Source organism: Botryllus schlosseri, chromosome 13 (genome assembly GCF_051294905.1).
Source record: "Botryllus schlosseri isolate E-star chromosome 13, Bs_hap1, whole genome shotgun sequence".
NCBI lineage: Eukaryota > Metazoa > Chordata > Ascidiacea > Stolidobranchia > Styelidae > Botryllus > Botryllus schlosseri.
The window spans coordinates 23,313,771-23,340,579 of NC_137248.1; the positions used below are offsets into that span (position 1 = coordinate 23,313,771).

Consider the following 26,809-nt stretch of genomic DNA (forward strand, 5'->3'; position numbering starts at 1 on the left):
CAATGTTGACAGTGACGTGAGGAGTCGTTCGTAACGGTTTTTGTGCCGGCACAGTCATCTTATGCGATGCAGACCTTTCTCTCAATAACCCATGGATACATGTGATTATGTAAGCCTATTTATTCATTTCATATATCACTATTGATTATGTAATTTGCTGGTTTTTACAGTCCTACTTTTCTCACGAGCTATCTCGCAGAGTAGCTTACGGACTATTCGATATGAGCTAAAAAAGGCTTCAGACAACTCAACTCAACTCAACTCAACTGTGTACACTGAACACGGAACAGAGATGTAGTTGAACGTAATGAGCTCGTGTAACTTGTACTTTAACTATTGCTTACTGAACTATAATGGGCTAGGTCAGTGGTTCTCAACCTAAGGGGCTGAGCACCTCTCCTACGCTTCAGTAACCTACCCGTGTTCAATATTTATATTTACTTCTGCATAAAATTTACAATTTTCCTTTGGTATTTATTATATTTTCTAGGAGCAGCATTTGGATTTAACCTGTAAAAAAAAGAGCCGCCATGGCACGCCACGAATCAGGGACTCATCAAGCCTGGGTTGCGGCTGATAGAAAGAATATGAAAAATGCCCTAATGTGCAGGTAGTATGTAATGCAATTAGCAGCTTTTTGAAATGCATTTGTTGTTTAAAATACCGGTAAGCATCGCAGTGTTTCGTAAGTAGACTGCTATATCCTTAGATAATGAATTCGATTCTGCTGCATTCGGTTATTTTTATGAATGTTTGCTGGTAAAATTTCACTAAAATGATTAACAGTCCAGTAAAGTATGCTACTCGTGCTGGAGTAAAATTGGTGGTAAGGTCACATGCAACTTTCCATTACAATAATTAATTGTTCTATGAAAGACACCCTTTTGTCACATGCAATTGTATCCAGTCTGATATCTGCGGGAATACTGAATGCTGGTGACGTCATATTTTGTGATACGATTGTTTGATGTACAACGTTCTTTTGAGTTCTCTACTAGTTGCTGACGATTACCCTGACGAGTCTCAGCCGGAAATATTCGGGCTCATTTCAATATGCATATACTATTCCATTTTATATTGAAGCTTTGTACCTCGAACAAGCTGTTCGAATATTGAAAAGTTCCCTAGTATTGCAAATTTTAAAAACAAGTGTTTTCTTTTCAACAGTCTCGGATTGATCCTCAAATTCATCCAACTGATGTCGACTCATCGAAAAGACCCCCTGGTTCTTCCGTGCCTGTGCTAACAGACAATGTTGATAGTGACGTGAGAAGTCATCTGAATGGATTTTGTGCTGGTGCAGTCATCTTTTGCGATACATACTTTTGCCTCAAGAACCCATGGAAACATGTGATTATGTAAGTCTATTTATTCATTTCATATATCACCATTGATTATGTAATGTGCTGGTTTTTGCAGTCCTAATTTTCTCAAAAACTATCTATATATGCGATATGAGCTGAGGAAAGGCTTGATCTGTGTACATTGAGCAGAGGTGTTGTTGAATGTAAAGAGCTGGTGTAACTTGTATTTAAACTATTGCTTACTGAACTATACTTGGACTAGGTGAGTAGTATAGTCGATCGGTCGTGAGGTGCCTGGGGTTCTTATGGGCGGGGTGGCGAGCTAACGAGAAACCGGGGGTGGCGAACTAACGTTTTCGTCTTATGGCGGGGGTGGCGAACTAACGTTTTCGTCTTATGGCGGGGGTGGCGAACTAACGTTTTCGTCTTATGGGCGGGGTGGTGACCTGCCTGAAAACCCGGGGTGATGACCCCACCCTATTAGACCCCCCTTGCGGTGGTGACCTGCCATTGTTTCTTATGGGCGCGGTGATGACCCCACCCTTTCGGGTATAGGCTGCGGTGATGATATACCTTGAAAACTCGTGTTGGTGACCCCACCCTTTCGGTGTATGCTGCGGCGATGACCTGCCATCTGGTATTCGAGGGAATTCCAGCGTTTACGGTGAATACGACTTCGATATATCGTTATTCTTATGGACGCGGCGGTGACTCGTATTGAAAACTCGTGGTCGTGATTCGTACTTTCGGGTATACGTGCGGCGACATGCTAACGATGATAAATGTGTCTGTCATGTATTCTTACGGGATCTGTGGTGACTCGCCATGTGTTCTTATGGGCGCGCTCGCATGTCGCACTTTCGGGTATAGGCATCTCTCGCACATCGCCGTGAAAACTCGTGTTGGCATATCGCGCTTTTAGACCCCGCTTCCGCTCGCACATCGCCATTGGTTCTTATGGGTGCGCTCGCATGTCGCACTTTCGGGTATAGGCATCTCTCGCACATCGCATGGAAAACTCATGGTGGCACATCGCCCTTTCGGGTATTGGCATCTCTCGCACATCGCATGGAAAACTCGTGGTGGCACATCGCCCTTTCGGGTATTGGCATCTCTCGCACATCGCATGGAAAACTCGTGGTGGCACATCGCCCTTTCGGGTATTGGCATCTCTCGCACGTCGTACTTTCGCATGTCGTGCTTTCGCGTATAGGTTGTGTTGGTGATTCGCCATGTGTTCTTATGGGTGTGGCGGTGATTCGTACTTTCGGGTATATACATCCCTCGACCGGTGTTGAATATGTATCAAGTAAATAGTCATGTGAATGAATCTTTGTTAATGTGTATATCGTGCCGCACAAACGGAAACGCGGCTTGTTGTGAGGATTAAGCAGTGCGACCTATATTTCGAATGACCTGTGTGTGGAATTGTTTCACGGCCAGCCGCGTGCTACTATCGATTATTACACTAATCCAGTCAGCACTATTACATTCAGGAGTATTCAGTATTCAGCAGCGACACGAAAAGCGATCAACAAATAACCGCGTTCACAAACTAACACTTCAAAAATGTGTGAAATAGTTTGCAAAACCCCGCGATCGCTGACAAGATAATGTCTCGGGCATAACCATTTTAGTGACTTGGTGTTAAAGACATACCGATCGCTCACAAGGTAATATTTCGGTAATTAGTTTGTCACAGAGCCGTCGCAGACGGTGATTCGAAAACCAACAATTTGACACTTTCTGGTGGTCGGTATATGTTTTGACACTTCGAACAGCGGCTGACTTTAGTTGCACGATAAGAATTATGAGAATATTCAATCAATGTATCAATTTGTCAACTTGAAATGTAACTCACTACACAAATCAAGTTGAATCGTATTTGAATGTATTGATTCGACCCAACTCAAATCCTTTGACAAATCCTATTAACGCGATCTGTTGAATCGAACGTAACCTGAATATTACTGACGCCAACATTGACCCGCATCGGATCATTCACACATTCCACGCCGCTGTTTTAACACTTATAGAATCAATACCAACTATCTCTAACCCGATAATATTCAATCATTTTGGTAATTTGCCAACTTTAAATCCATTCGCGGGATGTACTAAAGATAAATCTAAATAACCCAGAATGAAATATTTGGACTTTGACATTGCGCGAATTGAAATAGGTTTGACAAACATGACTACCAACTTTCACCCAGTCACATTTCAAGATTATACTTTGAAACAATCCTTGAAACTGACAACTCTATTCATGACTCCGTTTCCGTTTGTCAAAGAGATATTTCAACATCGTACCATACTCAAAAGAATTATTCACAACATTACCAATTGTTAAAAATCTAGTTTTCGATTACTTGATTATATCACTGCAACTCATGAATTTGAATTAATTCATCCTGGTTGTATTCGTATGCTCGGTCTTTTTTTATTCGATTGTAAAGGTTGTTACTATTCTGAAGACAAAGTATTTACTAATCGGTGCATATACGTTTTGACTTGGACATATTATATTTTGAGTATACGAGATTTGAATGTCTGAACAATAACTGAGAAATAATTTATCACAATTAAATCCGTATATTACAGCGTAAAAGATATTTGAATGTCAGCAACTCGGTAAGGTCATAGTTACTACCACATTACCTAATTTACCCGACCAACTCGTCATGATCATTCCCGAAATCAACACAAACATGACTACTGACTTGAGTTAACCACAAAACAGCATCAAGTTTTAAATCCACTTGTAGCTTACGGATTATTTGAATGCGGGTTATGTTTTGTTGTAATTGAGTGTGCGGAAATAGTATTACGTCTTGACATCTTACCATCTTACGATATTCAAAGAGTCAACCACGAAAACATTGTCAAGTAAATCCGTTACCCGACCAACTCAAACAGTATCAGTATGAAAAACAGCCAAACATACACGAGTCCATACAATCACTAAAACCTAAAATCCATAACAAGTTCGGTTGTATTCATATCCCTACACATCTTTTTTTATTCAACTTGAAAAGTCGTTACTATTCTGTAAGATAGAGGAATTACTACGCGGTATATTCTGCAAGACAAACTAATTACTACTCGGTATATTTTGTAAGACAAAAGTAATTACTACTCGGTGCGCGCAACTTGAGATTAACATATGTTTTGAGTATACGAGATTTCAAAGTCCGAGCAACGTAGTTGAGAATTCATTTCTTACAATCGAACGCAGGTGTTATATTGAATATTATCATGATGTAATCATAAGGATTGATACTTTAGTTTGACATACGAGATTTTGTAATAGTCGATCATGACTTGATTATTGAATCATGACGTAATTACACCGGTGTTGGTTATTGTGATATCAACAAACTTTTCAGGGATATTTTTAATTAACGCATCGATTTGTAAAACGAGGACTTGCATGTGCGAAATGTTTTTGATCGGGAAATTAATCCAGGATCGTTTGAATCGTGTGATGAATATTTAATCCTTTCACACCCACCGTTGTACGTGCTAAATGTAAAAAAAAAACAATGTGAAGTCTATAGATCTACACTTCAAGGTTTTGATCAGCACAGAAGCAATTGTAATATCTTTACCGATGCGTCCTATTCCACAGACTTGGTTAATACAAACTCATATCAATAATAAAATCACAGTATGTGCTACACTGAAATCTACAGAAAATGTCTTTGTATTGCTGCTCATAGTAGTGATATCGATTTGAACCTCCAGAATAATTGTCATCATCTAACCAAACTACTGAAATTCGTTGTCAATTTGTCTGATGTTCACTGAATGCATACTAGAACTATTTGCGCAACGCACACGATCAGAGAAATTGGAAATTTTCCCATCGTCATTCGTCAAAGTAAATGTCGTCACAATACTCAATCACTAAAAAAAAAAACGATATACTTGTATGTGATTGAATCACCGGTAATTAACTAGCTAAATCAAACCCCTAAGAAATTTCACTCACTCATTGGGTATGAAACAGCGTCGCTTAATCGGTCTATATCGTTTTTCTAAAGGTAAATCATATCCATCCAATAGAAAACAATTTTCACTCACCTGGTAATGAAACCAAGTGGTGGGTCTTCGTTAAATATTTTGTTTGTGTCAAACACTTTGCAATAAACACACTGGAGTGGTTGAGCTTTACATCATCAGACTGTCATCTGAAAATCAAGCTTACATCCGATTTGTAACTGTATCGTTTACCTAACCGAGTTTGATATTTTTGTCATTTAGTGATTATTGAACATACCACTTCCGAAATACTGCGTTGATCTCAATTCCCTTGATCGTGATAATCGAAGTACATTTGTTTCGAATTCGTAACAACCGACTATGTCACGACGATTTTTGGAAAAGTTATGCTTGGAAGATTGGTTGTATATCACGAAAAAATAATTACCGCTCATATTGATACTGTTATCCATTGTTCGGTATTTTCAAACGAGTAAAATTTATTACTTGAGCTACTCCGCTTACTATATTCAAATGTAAACACAGCCGTCTTTCAACATCACAAAGACATCGATACAAAGTATACAATCAAACCCACCAAGTTTTACTTTTGTAGGTTGTGTATGATTATCCAGAATAACTCATTTCTTACCAAAGGCATATGAAAAATATTTACGTCACAAAAATATTCGACGTCACTCGATACTAGAGAATGGTCGACTACGCTTTCAAAATGCTTCGATACCTCAAGAACTTTATTGTCTCAATGGATGTTCACGTATCTTGATAATCAACTAGTTCAACACAGAACTAGTACGAACAGAAACATCAGAGTTGTTTACACAAAAGTTTGTATGTGTACAGTATGTGAATACCATGTGTAAGTCCAGCACAATTGTGGTATCCACCCGAGTTTAGTAAACACAATTTATGACACCGAGGTCGCGTCATCTTTCGTAAGACAACAAACCAAGGCTTCAGGATATGTCCATGTCATAGCAATAAATCAGCTACTCCAACAACAGAGTGCATATGTTTTCTAGTTACGGTGCTTACATCTTACACACAAATCAATCTACTTTGCTAACGAAAAGTGGTGAGTCATCATATGGTTGTCCTCACAACAATACAAATAAAACATACTATCATACAAAATGGTCGTTATAGTTTGCACACCAATGGTACATCGTACAAGTAACAAGTCTCGAGAATCCAGTTATTCAAAAAACGTGAAAGTATTTCTACGCCAAGTCGTTATGTTGACGAAAGCGTATATTGTAATATCATGATCAATTTGCATTCGTTGGTCACAAACTGTCACTACTCTAAATAATTATTTTTCACTAAAACACAAAAGCATACTTGTTACCATTCGTTTTCATCAAGCACGAGTTCAAGAAACTTACTACGATATGAATTGTTATTTTTATGTTGTGTAAATATGTAATAATTAATTTTAGTAACACTATATCAACATCTCGGAGTTGTGCGAATAGATTTACATGTGGTCTTGTGGTTTTAATCGAAGTACACAGCACGGTTTAATGTAGAGTCATCTCTATTGTACAGCAACTCGGTAATCGAAATGCATTAAAATTTAAACAGTGATCTTGTTTCGTCACGCGAAAAATATCTTTACTGTCGCAACACTCTGATACTCTGCACAAGATGTGTAAATCCTTTTCACACTCATAATAACACACTAACGGGATACCGACGTCAAGCAACAACGTTTAACAACATCACTGACACTGAACATACGATACCTACCCAAGTAAAAATATCATTTTCACCAGGAGGTCAGCCGTTACCTGTGTACAATTACCATTTGCCCTTGGGGGTCTAGCGTTACCCGAGTAACAAAACCATTTTCACTTTGAAATATACGTTTTCCCTCAACAACAAACGTTTTTCACTTGGAAATATATTTTTTTTCCCTGGGTAACAATCTTTTTTTCACTTGGAAATATATTTTTTCCCTGAGTAACAATCCTTTTTCACTTGGAAATATATATTTTTTTTTCCCTGGGTAACAATCTTTTTTTCACTTGGAAATATATTTTTTCCCTGGGTAACAATCCTTTTTCACTTGGAAATATATTTTTTCCCCGGGTAACAAACCTTTTTCACTTGGAAATCTATTTTTTCTCTGGGTAACAAACCTTTTTCACTTGGAAATCTATTTTTTCTCTGAGTAACAAACCTTTTTCACTTGGAAATCTATTTTTTCTCCGGGTAACAAACCTTTTTCACTGAGCAACAAACCATTTTCATTGAACAACAAACCATTTTCACTTGGCGGGTCGTCGTTTACCTGAGTAAAAATATCATTTTCCTTTGGAGATCTGGCGTTTACCCAGTGTAACAATACATTTTCTCTTGGTCATCTAGCTTTTCCTAGAGAAACAAAACCATTTTCATTTTGAAATCTGACAAACACACCTGACAATTTGGTATTTGTTGTATTGACGATAGTTTGAAATAGATTACAACGAACAGTGACGGAAATATACACGGACTATCGGTTTCAGAGTATACCCCCATCAGTCGTATCACATCAATATCACCGGTTAACCACATACAATATGCACTTGTACAACGAAATGCATGTTTTGGAAAATTGGACAATAGGCTTCGATAGTTCTGCGATGTCCGGGTTCGCGCTTTGGGTTTTCCAGAGTCAAAATGTCTGAATAAAACACCTCCTTGACGATGGTTGGTATGTGGATAACGGTTGGATTTATGTCACCCATCGCGATAACAATTCCAGGTCGAGTTTTCCCCCGCGTGTTTACTATATTGTGTCTTTATTGGTCATGTATGTCTCGACATTCAGTTTGAAATCAGAAACCCTGATAAAGAATGTAACCGGATCCGGATATCAACTCTGAATCGATAAACCAATGAACAATATTCAAAGTAAACATGTTACACCCTGTGTTTCCACGAAAAAATACCATCCAGACATACGTCACACTTGTTTGCCCACATCAGTATACGCGTAAATGGAGGTGTGTGACATTGCATGCAATGTGTTGGTATACAAACATCGATCCACAGACATTATCATAGCCGGTAGTTTTGATGTAGATCGAATGTCATCACACCCGATAACAATGTCATACCAATAAGCCACATTGCAATGACTCTGAGTCCGCGCTATTACATCGATATTTCGACACCGTTCACTGATTTACTCGATGGTTTTATCGCGTTGTAACATTACAAGATAGTCATGACCCTATCTCCGGACAGATCACCCAGATCGCTAGTGACTGGATACATCGGTCGATATCCGTCGTGAAATGTATCGATTTATTGGTTTCGTACATATCCAACAAAAACCAGGGTATGTGATTGTGCGTGGTTCGCATATTCGACTGTGAACGCTCTATTGGTATATGCTGTATAGTTCACTTTCACCGTCGCGCGAATAACCCATGTTACGGTTCGATGTTTGTGTGTCTGTATGTCACGCTTCAGATTGACTCAGAGTCATTGCAATGTGGCTTATTGGTATGACATTGTTATCGGGTGTGATGACATTCGATCTACATCAAAACTACCGGCTATGATAATGTCTGTGGATCGATGTTTGTATACCAACACATTGCATGCAATGTCACACACCTCCATTTACGCGTATACTGATGTGGGCAAACAAGTGTGACGTATGTCTGGATGGTATTTTTTCGTGGAAACACAGGGTGTAACATGTTTACTTTGAATATTGTTCATTGGTTTATCGATTCAGAGTTGATATCCGGATCCGGTTACATTCTTTATCAGGGTTTCTGATTTCAAACTGAATGTCGAGACATACATGACCAATAAAGACACAATATAGTAAACACGCGGGGGAAAACTCGACCTGGAATTGTTATCGCGATGGGTGACATAAATCCAACCGTTATCCACATACCAACCATCGTCAAGGAGGTGTTTTATTCAGACATTTTGACTCTGGAAAATCCAAAGCGCGAACCCGGACATCGCAGAACTATCGAAGCCTATTGTCCAATTTTCCAAAACATGCATTTCGGTGTACAAGTGCATATTGTATGTGGTTAACCGGTGATATTGATGTGATACGACTGATGGGGGTATACTCTGAAACCGATAGTCCGTGTATATTTCCGTCACTGTTCGTTGTAATCTATTTCAAACTATCGTCAATACAACAAATACCAAATTGTCAGGTGTGTTTGTCAGATTTCAAAATGAAAATGGTTTTGTTTCTCTAGGAAAAGCTAGATGACCAAGAGAAAATGTATTGTTACACTGGGTAAACGCCAGATCTCCAAAGGAAAATGATATTTTTACTCAGGTAAACGACGACCCGCCAAGTGAAAATGGTTTGTTGTTCAGTGAAAATGGTTTGTTGCTCAGTGAAAAAGGTTTGTTACCCGGAGTAAAAATAGATTTCCAAGTGAAAAAGGTTTGTTACTCAGAGAAAAAATAGATTTCCAAGTGAAAAAGGTTTGTTACCCAGAGAAAAAATAGATTTCCAAGTGAAAAAGGTTTGTTACCCGGGGAAAAAATATATTTCCAAGTGAAAAAGGATTGTTACCCAGGGAAAAAATATATTTCCAAGTGAAAAAAAGATTGTTACCCAGGGAAAAAAAATATATATTTCCAAGTGAAAAAGGATTGTTACTCAGGGAAAAAATATATTTCCAAGTGAAAAAAAGATTGTTACCCAGGGAAAAAAATATATTTCCAAGTGAAAAACGTTTGTTGTTGAGGGAAAACGTATATTTCAAAGTGAAAATGGTTTTGTTACTCGGGTAACGCTAGACCCCCAAGGGCAAATGGTAATTGTACACAGGTAACGGCTGACCTCCTGGTGAAAATGATATTTTTACTTGGGTAGGTATCGTATGTTCAGTGTCAGTGATGTTGTTAAACGTTGTTGCTTGACGTCGGTATCCCGTTAGTGTATTATTATGAGTGTGAAAAGGATTTACACATCTTGTGCAGAGTATCAGAGTGTTGCGACAGTAAAGATATTTTTCGCGTGACGAAACAAGATCACTGTTTAAATTTTAATGCATTTCGATTACCGAGTTGCTGTACAATAGAGATGACTCTACATTAAACCGTGCTGTGTACTTCGATTAAAACCACAAGACCACATGTAAATCTATTCGCACAACTCCGAGATGTTGATATAGTGTTACTAAAATTAATTATTACATATTTACACAACATAAAAATAACAATTCATATCGTAGTAAGTTTCTTGAACTCGTGCTTGATGAAAACGAATGGTAACAAGTATGCTTTTGTGTTTTAGTGAAAAATAATTATTTAGAGTAGTGACAGTTTGTGACCAACGAATGCAAATTGATCATGATATTACAATATACGCTTTCGTCAACATAACGACTTGGCGTAGAAATACTTTCACGTTTTTTGAATAACTGGATTCTCGAGACTTGTTACTTGTACGATGTACCATTGGTGTGCAAACTATAACGACCATTTTGTATGATAGTATGTTTTATTTGTATTGTTGTGAGGACAACCATATGATGACTCACCACTTTTCGTTAGCAAAGTAGATTGATTTGTGTGTAAGATGTAAGCACCGTAACTAGAAAACATATGCACTCTGTTGTTGGAGTAGCTGATTTATTGCTATGACATGGACATATCCTGAAGCCTTGGTTTGTTGTCTTACGAAAGATGACGCGACCTCGGTGTCATAAATTGTGTTTACTAAACTCGGGTGGATACCACAATTGTGCTGGACTTACACATGGTATTCACATACTGTACACATACAAACTTTTGTGTAAACAACTCTGATGTTTCTGTTCGTACTAGTTCTGTGTTGAACTAGTTGATTATCAAGATACGTGAACATCCATTGAGACAATAAAGTTCTTGAGGTATCGAAGCATTTTGAAAGCGTAGTCGACCATTCTCTAGTATCGAGTGACGTCGAATATTTTTGTGACGTAAATATTTTTCATATGCCTTTGGTAAGAAATGAGTTATTCTGGATAATCATACACAACCTACAAAAGTAAAACTTGGTGGGTTTGATTGTATACTTTGTATCGATGTCTTTGTGATGTTGAAAGACGGCTGTGTTTACATTTGAATATAGTAAGCGGAGTAGCTCAAGTAATAAATTTTACTCGTTTGAAAATACCGAACAATGGATAACAGTATCAATATGAGCGGTAATTATTTTTTCGTGATATACAACCAATCTTCCAAGCATAACTTTTCCAAAAATCGTCGTGACATAGTCGGTTGTTACGAATTCGAAACAAATGTACTTCGATTATCACGATCAAGGGAATTGAGATCAACGCAGTATTTCGGAAGTGGTATGTTCAATAATCACTAAATGACAAAAATATCAAACTCGGTTAGGTAAACGATACAGTTACAAATCGGATGTAAGCTTGATTTTCAGATGACAGTCTGATGATGTAAAGCTCAACCACTCCAGTGTGTTTATTGCAAAGTGTTTGACACAAACAAAATATTTAACGAAGACCCACCACTTGGTTTCATTACCAGGTGAGTGAAAATTGTTTTCTATTGGATGGATATGATTTACCTTTAGAAAAACGATATAGACCGATTAAGCGACGCTGTTTCATACCCAATGAGTGAGTGAAATTTCTTAGGGGTTTGATTTAGCTAGTTAATTACCGGTGATTCAATCACATACAAGTATATCGTTTTTTTTTTTAGTGATTGAGTATTGTGACGACATTTACTTTGACGAATGACGATGGGAAAATTTCCAATTTCTCTGATCGTGTGCGTTGCGCAAATAGTTCTAGTATGCATTCAGTGAACATCAGACAAATTGACAACGAATTTCAGTAGTTTGGTTAGATGATGACAATTATTCTGGAGGTTCAAATCGATATCACTACTATGAGCAGCAATACAAAGACATTTTCTGTAGATTTCAGTGTAGCACATACTGTGATTTTATTATTGATATGAGTTTGTATTAACCAAGTCTGTGGAATAGGACGCATCGGTAAAGATATTACAATTGCTTCTGTGCTGATCAAAACCTTGAAGTGTAGATCTATAGACTTCACATTGTTTTTTTTTTACATTTAGCACGTACAATGGTGGGTGTGAAAGGATTAAATATTCATCACACGATTCAAACGATCCTGGATTAATTTCCCGATCAAAAACATTTCGCACATGCAAGTCCTCGTTTTACAAATCGATGCGTTAATTAAAAATATCCCTGAAAAGTTTGTTGATATCACAATAACCAACACCGGTGTAATTACGTCATGATTCAATAATCAAGTCATGATCGACTATTACAAAATCTCGTATGTCAAACTAAAGTATCAATCCTTATGATTACATCATGATAATATTCAATATAACACCTGCGTTCGATTGTAAGAAATGAATTCTCAACTACGTTGCTCGGACTTTGAAATCTCGTATACTCAAAACATATGTTAATCTCAAGTTGCGCGCACCGAGTAGTAATTACTTTTGTCTTACAAAATATACCGAGTAGTAATTAGTTTGTCTTGCAGAATATACCGCGTAGTAATTCCTCTATCTTACAGAATAGTAACGACTTTTCAAGTTGAATAAAAAAAGATGTGTAGGGATATGAATACAACCGAACTTGTTATGGATTTTAGGTTTTAGTGATTGTATGGACTCGTGTATGTTTGGCTGTTTTTCATACTGATACTGTTTGAGTTGGTCGGGTAACGGATTTACTTGACAATGTTTTCGTGGTTGACTCTTTGAATATCGTAAGATGGTAAGATGTCAAGACGTAATACTATTTCCGTACACTCAATTACAACAAAACATAACCCGCATTCAAATAATCCGTAAGCTACAAGTGGATTTAAAACTTGATGCTGTTTTGTGGTTAACTCAAGTCAGTAGTCATGTTTGTGTTGATTTCGGGAATGATCATGACGAGTTGGTCGGGTAAATTAGGTAATGTGGTAGTAACTATGACCTTACCGAGTTGCTGACATTCAAATATCTTTTACGCTGTAATATACGGATTTAATTGTGATAAATTATTTCTCAGTTATTGTTCAGACATTCAAATCTCGTATACTCAAAATATAATATGTCCAAGTCAAAACGTATATGCACCGATTAGTAAATACTTTGTCTTCAGAATAGTAACAACCTTTACAATCGAATAAAAAAAGACCGAGCATACGAATACAACCAGGATGAATTAATTCAAATTCATGAGTTGCAGTGATATAATCAAGTAATCGAAAACTAGATTTTTAACAATTGGTAATGTTGTGAATAATTCTTTTGAGTATGGTACGATGTTGAAATATCTCTTTGACAAACGGAAACGGAGTCATGAATAGAGTTGTCAGTTTCAAGGATTGTTTCAAAGTATAATCTTGAAATGTGACTGGGTGAAAGTTGGTAGTCATGTTTGTCAAACCTATTTCAATTCGCGCAATGTCAAAGTCCAAATATTTCATTCTGGGTTATTTAGATTTACCTTTAGTACATCCCGCGAATGGATTTAAAGTTGGCAAATTACCAAAATGATTGAATATTATCGGGTTAGAGATAGTTGGTATTGATTCTATAAGTGTTAAAACAGCGGCGTGGAATGTGTGAATGATCCGATGCGGGTCAATGTTGGCGTCAGTAATATTCAGGTTACGTTCGATTCAACAGATCGCGTTAATAGGATTTGTCAAAGGATTTGAGTTGGGTCGAATCAATACATTCAAATACGATTCAACTTGATTTGTGTAGTGAGTTACATTTCAAGTTGACAAATTGATACATTGATTGAATATTCTCATAATTCTTATCGTGCAACTAAAGTCAGCCGCTGTTCGAAGTGTCAAAACATATACCGACCACCAGAAAGTGTCAAATTGTTGGTTTTCGAATCACCGTCTGCGACGGCTCTGTGACAAACTAATTACCGAAATATTACCTTGTGAGCGATCGGTATGTCTTTAACACCAAGTCACTAAAATGGTTATGCCCGAGACATTATCTTGTCAGCGATCGCGGGGTTTTACAAACTATTTCACACATTTTTGAAGTGTTAGTTTGTGAACGCGGTTATTTGTTGATCGCTTTTCGTGTCGCTGCTGAATACTGAATACTCCTGAATGTAATAGTGCTGACTGGATTAGTGTAATAATCGATAGTAGCACGCGGCTGGCCGTGAAACAATTCCACACACAGGTCATTCGAAATATAGGTCGCACTGCTTAATCCTCACAACAAGCCGCGTTTCCGTTTGTGCGGCACGATATACACATTAACAAAGATTCATTCACATGACTATTTACTTGATACATATTCAACACCGGTCGAGGGATGTATATACCCGAAAGTACGAATCACCGCCACACCCATAAGAACACATGGCGAATCACCAACACAACCTATACGCGAAAGCACGACATGCGAAAGTACGACGTGCGAGAGATGCCAATACCCGAAAGGGCGATGTGCCACCACGAGTTTTCCATGCGATGTGCGAGAGATGCCAATACCCGAAAGGGCGATGTGCCACCACGAGTTTTCCATGCGATGTGCGAGAGATGCCAATACCCGAAAGGGCGATGTGCCACCATGAGTTTTCCATGCGATGTGCGAGAGATGCCTATACCCGAAAGTGCGACATGCGAGCGCACCCATAAGAACCAATGGCGATGTGCGAGCGGAAGCGGGGTCTAAAAGCGCGATATGCCAACACGAGTTTTCACGGCGATGTGCGAGAGATGCCTATACCCGAAAGTGCGACATGCGAGCGCGCCCATAAGAACACATGGCGAGTCACCACAGATCCCGTAAGAATACATGACAGACACATTTATCATCGTTAGCATGTCGCCGCACGTATACCCGAAAGTACGAATCACGACCACGAGTTTTCAATACGAGTCACCGCCGCGTCCATAAGAATAACGATATATCGAAGTCGTATTCACCGTAAACGCTGGAATTCCCTCGAATACCAGATGGCAGGTCATCGCCGCAGCATACACCGAAAGGGTGGGGTCACCAACACGAGTTTTCAAGGTATATCATCACCGCAGCCTATACCCGAAAGGGTGGGGTCATCACCGCGCCCATAAGAAACAATGGCAGGTCACCACCGCAAGGGGGGTCTAATAGGGTGGGGTCATCACCCCGGGTTTTCAGGCAGGTCACCACCCCGCCCATAAGAAACAATGGCGTCATGCGAGCGATCTACTATACTACTTAGGTGAACATCAAATTGAGATCGTTTCCCATGTCGTGCTAATTCCAATTAATTTCGTTAGTTAAATTTAATCAGGAAGGAAGGATTTTGAAAGATTGAGAACAGTTGCAATTACTGCAATGAAGGAAAAGTGTTCAACACCTTCGATAAGATGTCACAAAGTTTTTGTACTAAAGACAATCAATGTGTCCTTTGTCTGATATATTTTCTCGTCTCAATTCAAAGCAGCTATAAAATCTTAGAATCAAAGTTATATGTAAAGCCTACCGTATGTCAATTATTATAATAGAAATCCGAACCCATAGGAATAACGATTCTACTCTATTTATTGTCGGATTTTGTTTGCAATCAATCACATTTTCAGCAAAACGAGGTTGATGAAGTCAACTGTCTTCTTCTCCAAGCCAAATTGAGAGACAAACGAATATAATCCAAGACCCCAGCGCATGTCTTATTGAAACAGGTACCGTAATCTTTCTGTTTTGTGGACCATACAAATTTACACAGACCTGCGACGTTTTGCTATAAATTTCATTCTGAGTTACAGTTCTGCATTCTCACTGTTGCCTGTGCGTCTGAATGTCAATGCAAATGTCAAAATGGCCGAATTGAAAAAAACGCATACATGATTAAAGATATTTTTATTAGTCGTAATGATAATTTTAGTCCTTCTCAGTGATAGGATTTCACATGTATCCGAGCGCCTTTCCTGCGCTTGTGTAACCTGGATGTGTGAAATATTTATATTTATTTCTGCATAAAATTTAGAATTTTCATTGACATATTCAAAACTTTGGAATTTAATCACATTTTCAAGGAGCACAACTTGGGAGTCGACCAGTAGAAAAGAAGCAAACACCATGGCACGCCACGAATCAGAGATTGACCGAGCCTGGATTGCAGCTGATGGCAAGAATATGAAACTGCTTCAGTGAAAATGGAGTATTAAGAAACATTGTTGACGTTTTGAGCTGCTTTGCATTAGATTGTCCTACCCTAAAGGAGTGGTTCTCAAACAGGGGCAAGCATTTGAAGGGGTGTGAAGCCGCTGTCAACTAAATCTTTTTCGCACATGGCAGCTTGTAGTTATTTCTCGGTGTATGGTCAGAATTTATTATTTGAATATTCTCTTATCAACAACCATTACCGTCATTGCCATCCAACTATCCGTTGGGATTTCTAGCGTTCTGGCTGCTTTTTTTAATTTTATGATGCGACGATAAGGGGTGTGTGAAATTTTTTGCTATCATAAGGGGGCGTGTCCAAAAATGTTTAAGAACCACTGTCCTGATGACTTCCAGATTTCATATTCTGCAGCAGTCTGGTAAATAACAACAGAATATTTTCTGTAAATCTGCAAAATTTGTATGGACTCAAAGAAACGATTTCTTCGTTATCTAAACAAAAGTGATTGGCATTAACCTGATATAAATACTTGTAATGCAAGCCCTAGAATATTTTTGATGCCTGGTTAGCAGGCCTAATTTCATTAAGAGTAAAAAATACTTATGGTTGTTTATCGTGGTAGTGGTAGTGATACTGATGCATTCATTGTTTGTTAATAATAAAATTAGAAATTTACAAGCCATAATTTGATCAGTTTTAAATAAGTTGTAATGATTTGTGTTGATCATGCTTTCCGCTAACGGACGTAACCAATGAATTTGATTCCATGCCCCTGTCACGGAAGTTTAAGATACTAAATGATATTTTGCTATCACTATCCCTATGCATTCATTTTCATGATTGAGCGAGTTGCATGATATTTGTAGTGAGTTTGCTCCTAATCATTTGTGATGTTCGTGATTTCATGGACTATTCCGGAAACGGCTTCAACTGCTGATCTGAATTTACGAAACCCTGTCACAGCAGCTATTGGAAATCTCAATGTTTGCACGTATTTAATCACGCAGATTGGGTATTATAAGTGTCATTTATTCATGAATCAATAAAATCTGATTTTATTTTGAGCGCTGCGTTCCGGTGACTAGTCAACCAGTCACTTTGAGACTGAACACTTTTTAGGTAAACACTTTTACTTTGAACACTTCGCAACACTTCTAGGCGTTCAATTTTTGGATCACGTTTCGTGTTCAATTTTCCGGGTTGAGCAACACTTCAAAACTTACAGTGTACCACAGTACACATGTGATCATTTACTATATATTCCTGGTGCAATAACTGAAATGCGCATAACAAACCAAAATATTACAATGCAATTTTTTTGCAATTCAGTAGGCTATATGACGTCCGCTGCGCTGTTCCCTTTCACATAACAGTTCAGAAATGCGAAGATTCAACTAGAGAAGTGTCATCGTGTTGTTCGGTCTAAACACATCAACGTGAGGAAAAATTGCTCAATTACAAATGAGTTCATAGATAATGGAGAAGTAATTGGTATTTCAGAATGACTGGCTTCGATGTTGAAACCCAACCACCTCCGCGTATGCCACTGCATGCAAAGTACCATCGCAACAGTCACAGTTCAACTACTGATCGAGCCTGATTGCCTGTAATTAATGAGGGCCACGACGGCGCATAATAACAAATTATATGTATGAGTTGAGTGTGCGTCTCGACCTCCAGGAAACCCTGAGACAGGAACACGGACGCACTAGTTTTCCATGGATTATTGACTAAGAATCACTTTTCTGACGTGCAAAGAACGAACGCACCATCCATAAAATGACAGCATGTCACATAAGCTGGATTGCCGGTGCCCGCTGATCGCTAGCGCTATAAATTCCACATGAGCCACCCTGTACCGAACGAATACGAATACCCACTTCCTTTTTGTTAACTCCATGTTTACGTCAATTCACCACATTTTAAATCAGGCTTTGAACACGCTATGTAACAAATAAGTGCTGATGCATCTATTTAGGGCTGCTCGTCCCCTGTCAATGTGTTTGCATTCTATGAGCCCGCGGTCATTTATCTTCTTCTAAATGCAGTCATTTGGGTTGATTCTCTGCTTATTCGTCGTCTAGTACAGCATTGTTGTTGCTCACAATCACTGTTGGAGCTTCTAATACAAACTTCAATGTTGGTATCGAAATGGCACGCTAGACTTGCGTTAGTCCTTCCCTTCTCCGTTGTAGCGATCGTGCCCATGGTGTAAGCCTCAATTTCCAATCGCTCGAGATTAAATTGAGACAAATCAAATAGACGATCATATTCAAATGGAAGCAGACTGGATATAATTCTGGAGAGCTGAACTGTTCCATATATATCAAATACTGTTGTATCTGACGCCAGACATAGTGCAGTCATGATAGTGATTCTTTTTATATGTCGAACGTATTTACGATCGGTTCTTACGTTCAGTGTCCGTTTTAAATAGGTAGCCTTAACCAAGGAATAGATGGCTAGAATAAGCAAAGGACAATGGATCGCCCAAGGTGAGAACAAAAGCGACGCAGGGACACAACATGGAATGATCGATAACGCAAGGATGAGTACCACCTAGGCTTACCATATTTTGGAAATCTAAAAAGAGGACACTTTTTCAGAAATTTGCAACTTGCAAAACCGGAGTAGAATTCTCGAAAACCGGTGAATTTTTCCCACTTTGCGATCGGTTAACTTAAAAAAAAAAGGTCATCTTTTCCGCTCAGAGCTCAAAATACCGTTTTTCTCTCCACATTGCCAGGTGGATGACTAAAAAAAAGGTCATCTTTTCGCTCAGAGCTAAAATCACCGTTTTTCACTCCGAAATACCCGCCGGAGCGTCACTACTGTGCTAATTTGCGGCATATCACTCGCAATTTGCTCTAAATCTGACCCTAAATTTTCAAGAAAGAGGACAAAATCTCAAAAAAGAGGACAAAAGGGCGTCCTCCGAGGACACTTTCAAAAAAGTCAAAAAGAGGACAAATCCTCTTAAAACAGGACGTATGGTAAGACTAGTACCACCCCAATGTAAATTAGAAAGTATATGCTGATCAATCTCGATATGGCGTTTGACAGGTGAGACAATACGGTATTCCGATAGATTTCTCTCTGCCTTATCCACGTAACGATGTGCAACAAAATCGGTACGGTTGCAAAAACAGCAATGATGCACGACGATATAATGGGCTCAATATGCCGTGCGAAACAACAGTCATCACGTTTATAGCTGTCGTTACTACAATTCGACGCAAGATGCCGTTGCTTGTATTTGAAACAATTTCTCCAATATACCATGACCATAATATCCATAATCAGCGAGGCAACAATTAATATGCAGCTGACCGCCATGAAAATAGTTTGAGTGAGCTTGCTCGAAATCGCACAGCAGTCGTTGTGGCGTGTGCGATGAAGATAAATCCAGTGGAACGGGACAAAGGTAGGCGGTGATTACAAGCAATACACAGTCGCATCCGAGGGCTATGTTCGTATGGTTTTGGCGGAATTCCTTCTTCCATAAATCCATTCTTTTAGCTGCGGCAGTGGAAATATCGCGAAATCTGAATAAGAGTCAAGCGATTATTAATAGGGATGGTGCAACCCCTTAGAACAGGGGTGGCAAACCCTATTCCCGCGGTTCAAATGTGGTCCCCGAGAGGGCTTCGAGTGACCCGCGAGGTAATGCTAGAAATTAGTTACAATATAAAATATATTACCGGGGTAATTTAGTATGAACTCGCCGAGCCAACCCAAAATTTGATTGGGCTGGCGCGAGATTTGTGGTGTAGATGGCTTTGGCGTCATTGCAATTTACAAATGATATCTATTTATATCCATATCTATACTAATAACTGTGGTTGATGGTACATACAAATCCTATTTTATTTATTATTTAAAACGTTAGATACCTTTGAAAGCACTTCTTTTCATATTAAAAAAGTAATAGTCGGAGTCAGAAGCATTTTCACAATTTCCGACCCCGACTCCAGCCAGTATAATTTACTTGACTTCGAATCCGAAAAATTAGCCAGACTCCGACTCTAGATCCACGAATCCAACTCCGACTACACAGCCCTGAACTTGAACAAGGGGTTTTCAAAGAGTGGGCCACTGGTGGGCCCCAGGAGCATTCGCTATATTTGTTATGTTATTAGCTCAAGAATAGTCATATGATCGAAATTATACGCAGGTCCAAAATTATTTCGTGAATGAAAATCAATTATAGAGTTCTCCTTTAATTTATTTACCTTCCCAGTTTTGTTGGCGCTACGTGCGATTTATCGTAGTTAAATGTCTTGGATACTGGGTACCCCTATCCAAAGAAAAAGTACACATGATTTATAGAAATATGCATTTTGGCGTCGGCCATTACCGCGCCACGACGTACCAAGACATATGAAATTTAGACCAATATGGAACGTCGAGAAGTGTGCCGTGCCAAGAAGATCGGCAGCGAGAAAACCTTTTCCGAAAATGATTGCCCTTTGTTGACCAAAAACTTCGTTAGACATACGGCCAATTTGCCACAGTCGCCTCGATAGCTGGCGCCGTATCATTTTGTCCTGGCCATCTGAACACCACCTATAATAAATGCCATCGTGCAGAAAAAGATTACTTACCAATAAAGAAAAAAAAGTTGGAATCGTGTAAGCTTTTTTGTTTAGTACGTTTTGCTGATTTTAAATTTTTTCGACTATATAAAGCAGACAGAAGGTCACGAAAAAACAACAAAACGAAATAATTATAACAACGTGCTCGCCCAAACATGTTGAATTATTAATTACGTGCCTACATTTTCCAAGACAAGACCTGTCACTCTCTCCACCGGTAAATCTGATTACGTGGGCTTGGCGAGGATAAAATTTTTTTAACAATATATATGTAATTACTAATATCATTGAGCGACTCCGTCCTGGATTATAGCAAATTTTTGCGATTCGCGCGATTGGCCTAAATGAACTTACTGACCAGTGAGAGTTGTATAAAGCCCCGCTGGTGACATGCACAAAGCACAATGTGGTAATCTCTGGCCACATGCACAGAAATGGTAATCACTCGTGACATGCAAGACAGATATGGTATTCGATATGTTACACAGAAACGGTATTCACTCGTGTTATACAGTTTCCTGACTAAATATTTTCGTTGTAAACAACTCTGGTATCCTGTCCGGTTCATTGAATCGCTGTAGTGGTATATCAGGAAATGTGATGCGCGAGATCAAAGTTTCGCAATCTGCATGTCGGATTAATCGCGCGCACTTTAGGTGACCATAATCAATAGAATCGCTCAACACCCAACTGACTATGTATGCATTACGCAATGATATACAATAGGGTAGGGTGAAAATATTTTTTTATCCTAGAACTTCATTAAAAATGGATTTTAGGGGATTTCCCCCGTTTTAAAGCCGGCAACTCCCCAATTTCTGCGCGACATGGGGTAAAATTGCTTATCTCGACAACCACTGGTCGTAGAGTCCTGATGTATAGCTCAAAAGCTGCCAAAACATAATGTTTCCATCTGTCTTAAGAAGAAAGTTTTCTCTATTGTGAACACTGAAATCTTGAAGTGGGTGAATGGCGGGAGTAACTATGTTACATGTTGGTGTGATTTACACAAGAACAGCTAAGAACAGCTAAATAAATCAATCTCATTATGTAAAAGCTCACTGGTAAGGGCTGTTACTCTATCTATTTTTAGAACAGGCCCGCGGGATATTCATCTGGTCATTGCGGGCTGCCTGGGCCCGTCGGACCACATTGGTGACCCCTGATCTAGGATATGGCCGTGGAATTAGAGGCTTATTGGTCGTCGAACCCCCTTGATTGGGGTTACTGGACACCGTCGTAGTCCAGACCCCTGTGGAGCATACTTGTTTCCACCCAGGTCTTTGCCAAGTTTCATAAGATCGTAGGTGGCCCATGCAGTGTTGGGATGACTCGAGTCATGACTTGAGTCAGACTCGAGTCACCTTTTTCGTATGACTTGACTTGACTCGAGTCACTTTGCTAAAATGACTTGACTTGACTCGGCGTATCAGGCATGTGGATTGACTCGTGACTCGGAGCAAAATTCACGAGTCGATTTCAAGTTATCAAGTAATCGCTGTCGATAAAAATCACCGTATCATGCATATGGTCGAATTGTTCGCCAAACGCTGACGTAACCCATGAGAGTCAGCAATCCATTCAATGATTTAATGAGTCGCCGTTGTTCTCTCACAAATAAATTAACCCCGAACGATGTCATCGAAGCTTACAACTTACGTTGTCGTAAACTAGTATAGTAAAGTAATTTAGCAGCAAAATGGCTATTTCTGTTCTTACCTTAACCAAGCCTCTTGTTTTATTGATATTGAATTCGAATATAGTTCATATACTTCTCAATCATTGGCGCAGGCTCGAATTGTTTCATATCAATTTGTAAGTGGGTAAGGCATTGCATCTTATCAATTCATTTCTCTATTCTCTATTCTGCTGCGAACTATACACTGAGGCTATGCAATTACTTACGTAGTTTAACAGTTCCACATATGTGTGAGTGATACAGCGTATATATTTAACTCTGCATTCGTTCATCGGTCCAGAATCAATGACTACTCAATCTGTATTTCAGACAACTTGAGAAATGCAATGACGTAATCATGCCCCATACTTCAAAAAGGCAATTTGACTTGAATTGTGACATTAGGCCTACTCGTGACTTGACTTGACTCGACTTGACTCGAGTTACCTCCAAAAATCGGGTAACTTGACTTGACATGACTCGAGTCAAAATGTGCAGCGACTCGAAATGACTGGTGACTCGAAGGTAATGACATGATCCCAACACTGAGGTGGCCCAATAGGCATCCACCCGCGCACACACTCTGATACTCTCTAAAGCCTACCGAGCCGACAACATGACGCCTTAATGTAACTTCCAGGCTGGGACCCGCTTGTTTCTCCTTTCGGATTTTCCTTTATGTGTTAAATTCAATTATAATAGTGTTTCTCGCGTGAATGTCAGTTACTTATCAAATTTATTTGAAACAAAAGTTTGAAATATTGCAACTCGATCAGCGATCTGATTTTTTCCTGTGTCCAAATTGAGTTCTCGGAAATCATATGGCCATTGCGTCCATCAGAAACCTCAACTGGTACATTAGGCATGTAACTGAAACGGTGTAGAATCGAATGTCTCATCAACGATATATTGAGACTTTATTTTTCACAATCGAACCCTTTATAAAATGATGTCGTCAAAAGACATCATGATGTAAGCAATCTATTTAGAAACATCATTATCATAACATTGATCTGAAATACGAGATTTCAATGGTCGATTGTAAATTATTACGTATACTAGTATCGTGGTGAAAGGTATTATGATGTGAACAGACTTTCTAGAAATATCGTTATTAACATTCAGCCAGTGCATTCCAGTACGGTATAATGCGATTATCAGGTCATATTTTATCAACGCAATCATTTACACCAGGGGTGTGAAACTCAAGTTGCGTCGGCGGCCGGATTTAAACCTTCAAATCGCTCACGGACCGGATCAGTAACATTATTTTAAAATGTCACCTCAAAATACATGATCGTGTTGTCCACTTGAATACTCAATTATACAGCCTATGTATCATAGGGGTCTATTCTATCAACAACACCCTCATACGCAAACAATGGAATTGGCGAATTGGCGATGTTTGGTTGATTGAATACATTTACATAAATTGCTAATACAGTGTGAATTTAACCACGATACATGTTGGCATATAGCTATGATGGCATTGTTTTAGTCGTAATCTGGCATTAGTCCTGCGTATGCTTTGTGAGGAATACACGAGATTTAACTGTAAACGCAGATGTTGGAATTTTATTCATTATTATTATATCGCTATTCGTTTTTTTTCTGGAAGTCAAGGAGCTGTGTTAGCGAGAATGAAGTGCGACCACATATATTTTAAATATATTTTTGTTTAACAATCATTCTCTCCATGCAGCCCACATATATCAGTTTCTCACTGGAGTTTTCACTTCTGTGAATATAACCAAGTTTTAGTTCATTTTCAAAAAACTCTGAACTCGTGCAGTGAGCACTTTTTCCCTTCTCGGAATGGCAGCGACTTGTTGCTAATGGTCATTACAGTGAAATCGTAACACCACTGTCGGATGGTTATAATGTTATCTATGAAGATATTCAACATTTTCTGTCTTGAGGAATTATTTAATGAAAGTAATCTCACCATTTGTCAGAAAGGTGTTGGATAATACAGCCATTTTTCAAAATCGCTTCGTGGGCAGGATAAAATCGTCTGATTGGTCGGAAGCGGCCTTGGGCCGTATGTTTGACACCCCTGATTAACATCTTTACAATAATCAAGCAAAAGGTAAAATATCAATCTGGTTAATGTTGAATTCGACTGCCGGCACAAAAGTTTTATTTTCGGAATTTGTGACGATCATTGAAACACATCAGCAGTGTCAGTGTAACGCGATGCACATCGGTTCGTATGACTTCGGTTTGACTAGTGTGATTTGAAATATTGCGGGTTGATTACTGCGTGATTGCCGTCAAACTATCCAGCGCACTTATGGAGAAATATTGCTACATATTTTCATAAACACTTTCATCTTCGCAAACACAATTTGTGAGATGTTTGCTAGAAGCACCCTAGTAAGTTAAACTTGAGTTATATGGTTGTATTGGCTACATCGAATCTGGTAAATGTGTTGTATTTTTTGACCGGTAGTATTGATCAAAATCAGTTCTTTCTTTCAAAATAATTTTCCTCACAAAACCCAAACCAGTAAAAGGCCTTGCGCGGATAATATGAATTTGAGTTGTAACTGAATTATTCCTATGAATTTACTAGGCGAGTAGGCTACAACTGTTCTGATTTACCAGACGCAAGACCCATCAGCATCACTGAGTTGTCAACATAGCACCGGTATTTAAAAATATCGGTCACACCCATGCCTGAAGCATCAACAAAAACATCGACTAAAATTATTATCTGTTGCATATTTTTGCGTCGCATTCACAGATTTTGAAAATACTTGGTCTAAATGATCGAACATTAGCATTTCATATAAAGCTTCAATAAGCAAATCATGATAACACCCAGCATACCAATTTGTAATCACAATTCGATATCGTCATGACTTCTCGGTTGATGAACGTATCATATAGAAAATCCACACCCCATGCAAATCAAAGAGAATAGAACGATACTAGAAATAGTTCTTAGCATGTTTTTAAATCAATCCTTTACACATTTTTACGCGATATTTGTTAAAAGTTGATAAAATTTGACGTGAAAAATAGAGAAAATTCGCAATACGTTGCACTATACAACCCCTCCAAACACCATAAAACAGTGTTTCTCAACCCCGAGTCCGCGGAAGGTCTTTGGTGAGTCCGCGAGCACAGGAATTTTAAGTAACTTAATCGGCTCGGCACACACGTTGACAGATTGTCAACCTGGTATTTGCTCGGGTTTTTCAATGGAAAGACTCATAGTGAATTTAATATTTTAGGTAATTTTATATCGATAAAACGTTAAGAAACGATCATGGACCTTAATTTAGGGGTCTACCGACTTGGTTTTAGATTGAAAAGTCGAAAATCCACGAAAATGTCAAAATTTTCAACTTTTTCTTCCACTTCCGATATGATTTCGGAACATGTAATTGACAGACCTACGGGGCTCGTTCACTTTCGGACCAAAGTCATCGCAGCCTTACGTAGAAAATAGCTTTTTGGTCCGAACGTGAATGAGCCCCGTCTTGGTCCGGTTTCGTCAAATTCTGATTTGAGAATTAGGCTGCGTGATTCGCAAAATACCTATTTTGAAATGTTAGTAACCTCAATAGCTGTCATAAAAAATGCATAGATACCTCAAATATGTGACTGGCGGTACTCAACTTGAATAGTGCTTTCAGAACTACATCCACTGCAGCAGAACTTATTACGTCGGTGGCTCTTCGGGTTACCCTTGTCAAGAATTAACAGCACCATACACTGTAAAAAATAAACCGTGTATTTAACGTGTTTTTGCATGTTTTTTCCAATAACACATTTAATAACGAAAACGCCGACGTGTTTTGGAAATAATCAAGTTTAAAAACGAAAACGTGACGTGTTTTCCAATTAATCAAGTTCAAAACTGAAACGCAACATGTTTTTTACATTCTATGTTAAGACCATGAAACTACCAAATATATTGGTTGGATATGTAAAAACCAAAGATAACTATGATGAGCACCAGACGGACACGGAAATAGTGTCAGGGACGCCGATTCTGCGCAATGTTGATACAGTTGGATCAGATTCGGATGTTATTGCACCAATCGGAACGCAACATAATGGCTAATCCTATCGCTGACGAACCGAGCACTCAAATTAA

General features: G+C 38.7%; 2 long non-coding RNA genes across 2 annotated transcripts in view; one reads left to right on the forward strand and one right to left on the reverse strand.

Annotated features, from left to right (window-relative positions):
- Positions 1–26,809, reverse strand: part of LOC145453786 (uncharacterized) — a 495,978-nt gene that overhangs the window by 164,045 nt on the left and 305,124 nt on the right. The window lies entirely within an intron of this gene.
- LOC145453929 (uncharacterized) lies at positions 176–15,986 on the forward strand. The gene is made up of 3 exons (XR_013919976.1): positions 176–610; positions 1,168–1,358; positions 15,887–15,986. It is a non-coding gene; the product is annotated as an uncharacterized LOC145453929 (long non-coding RNA).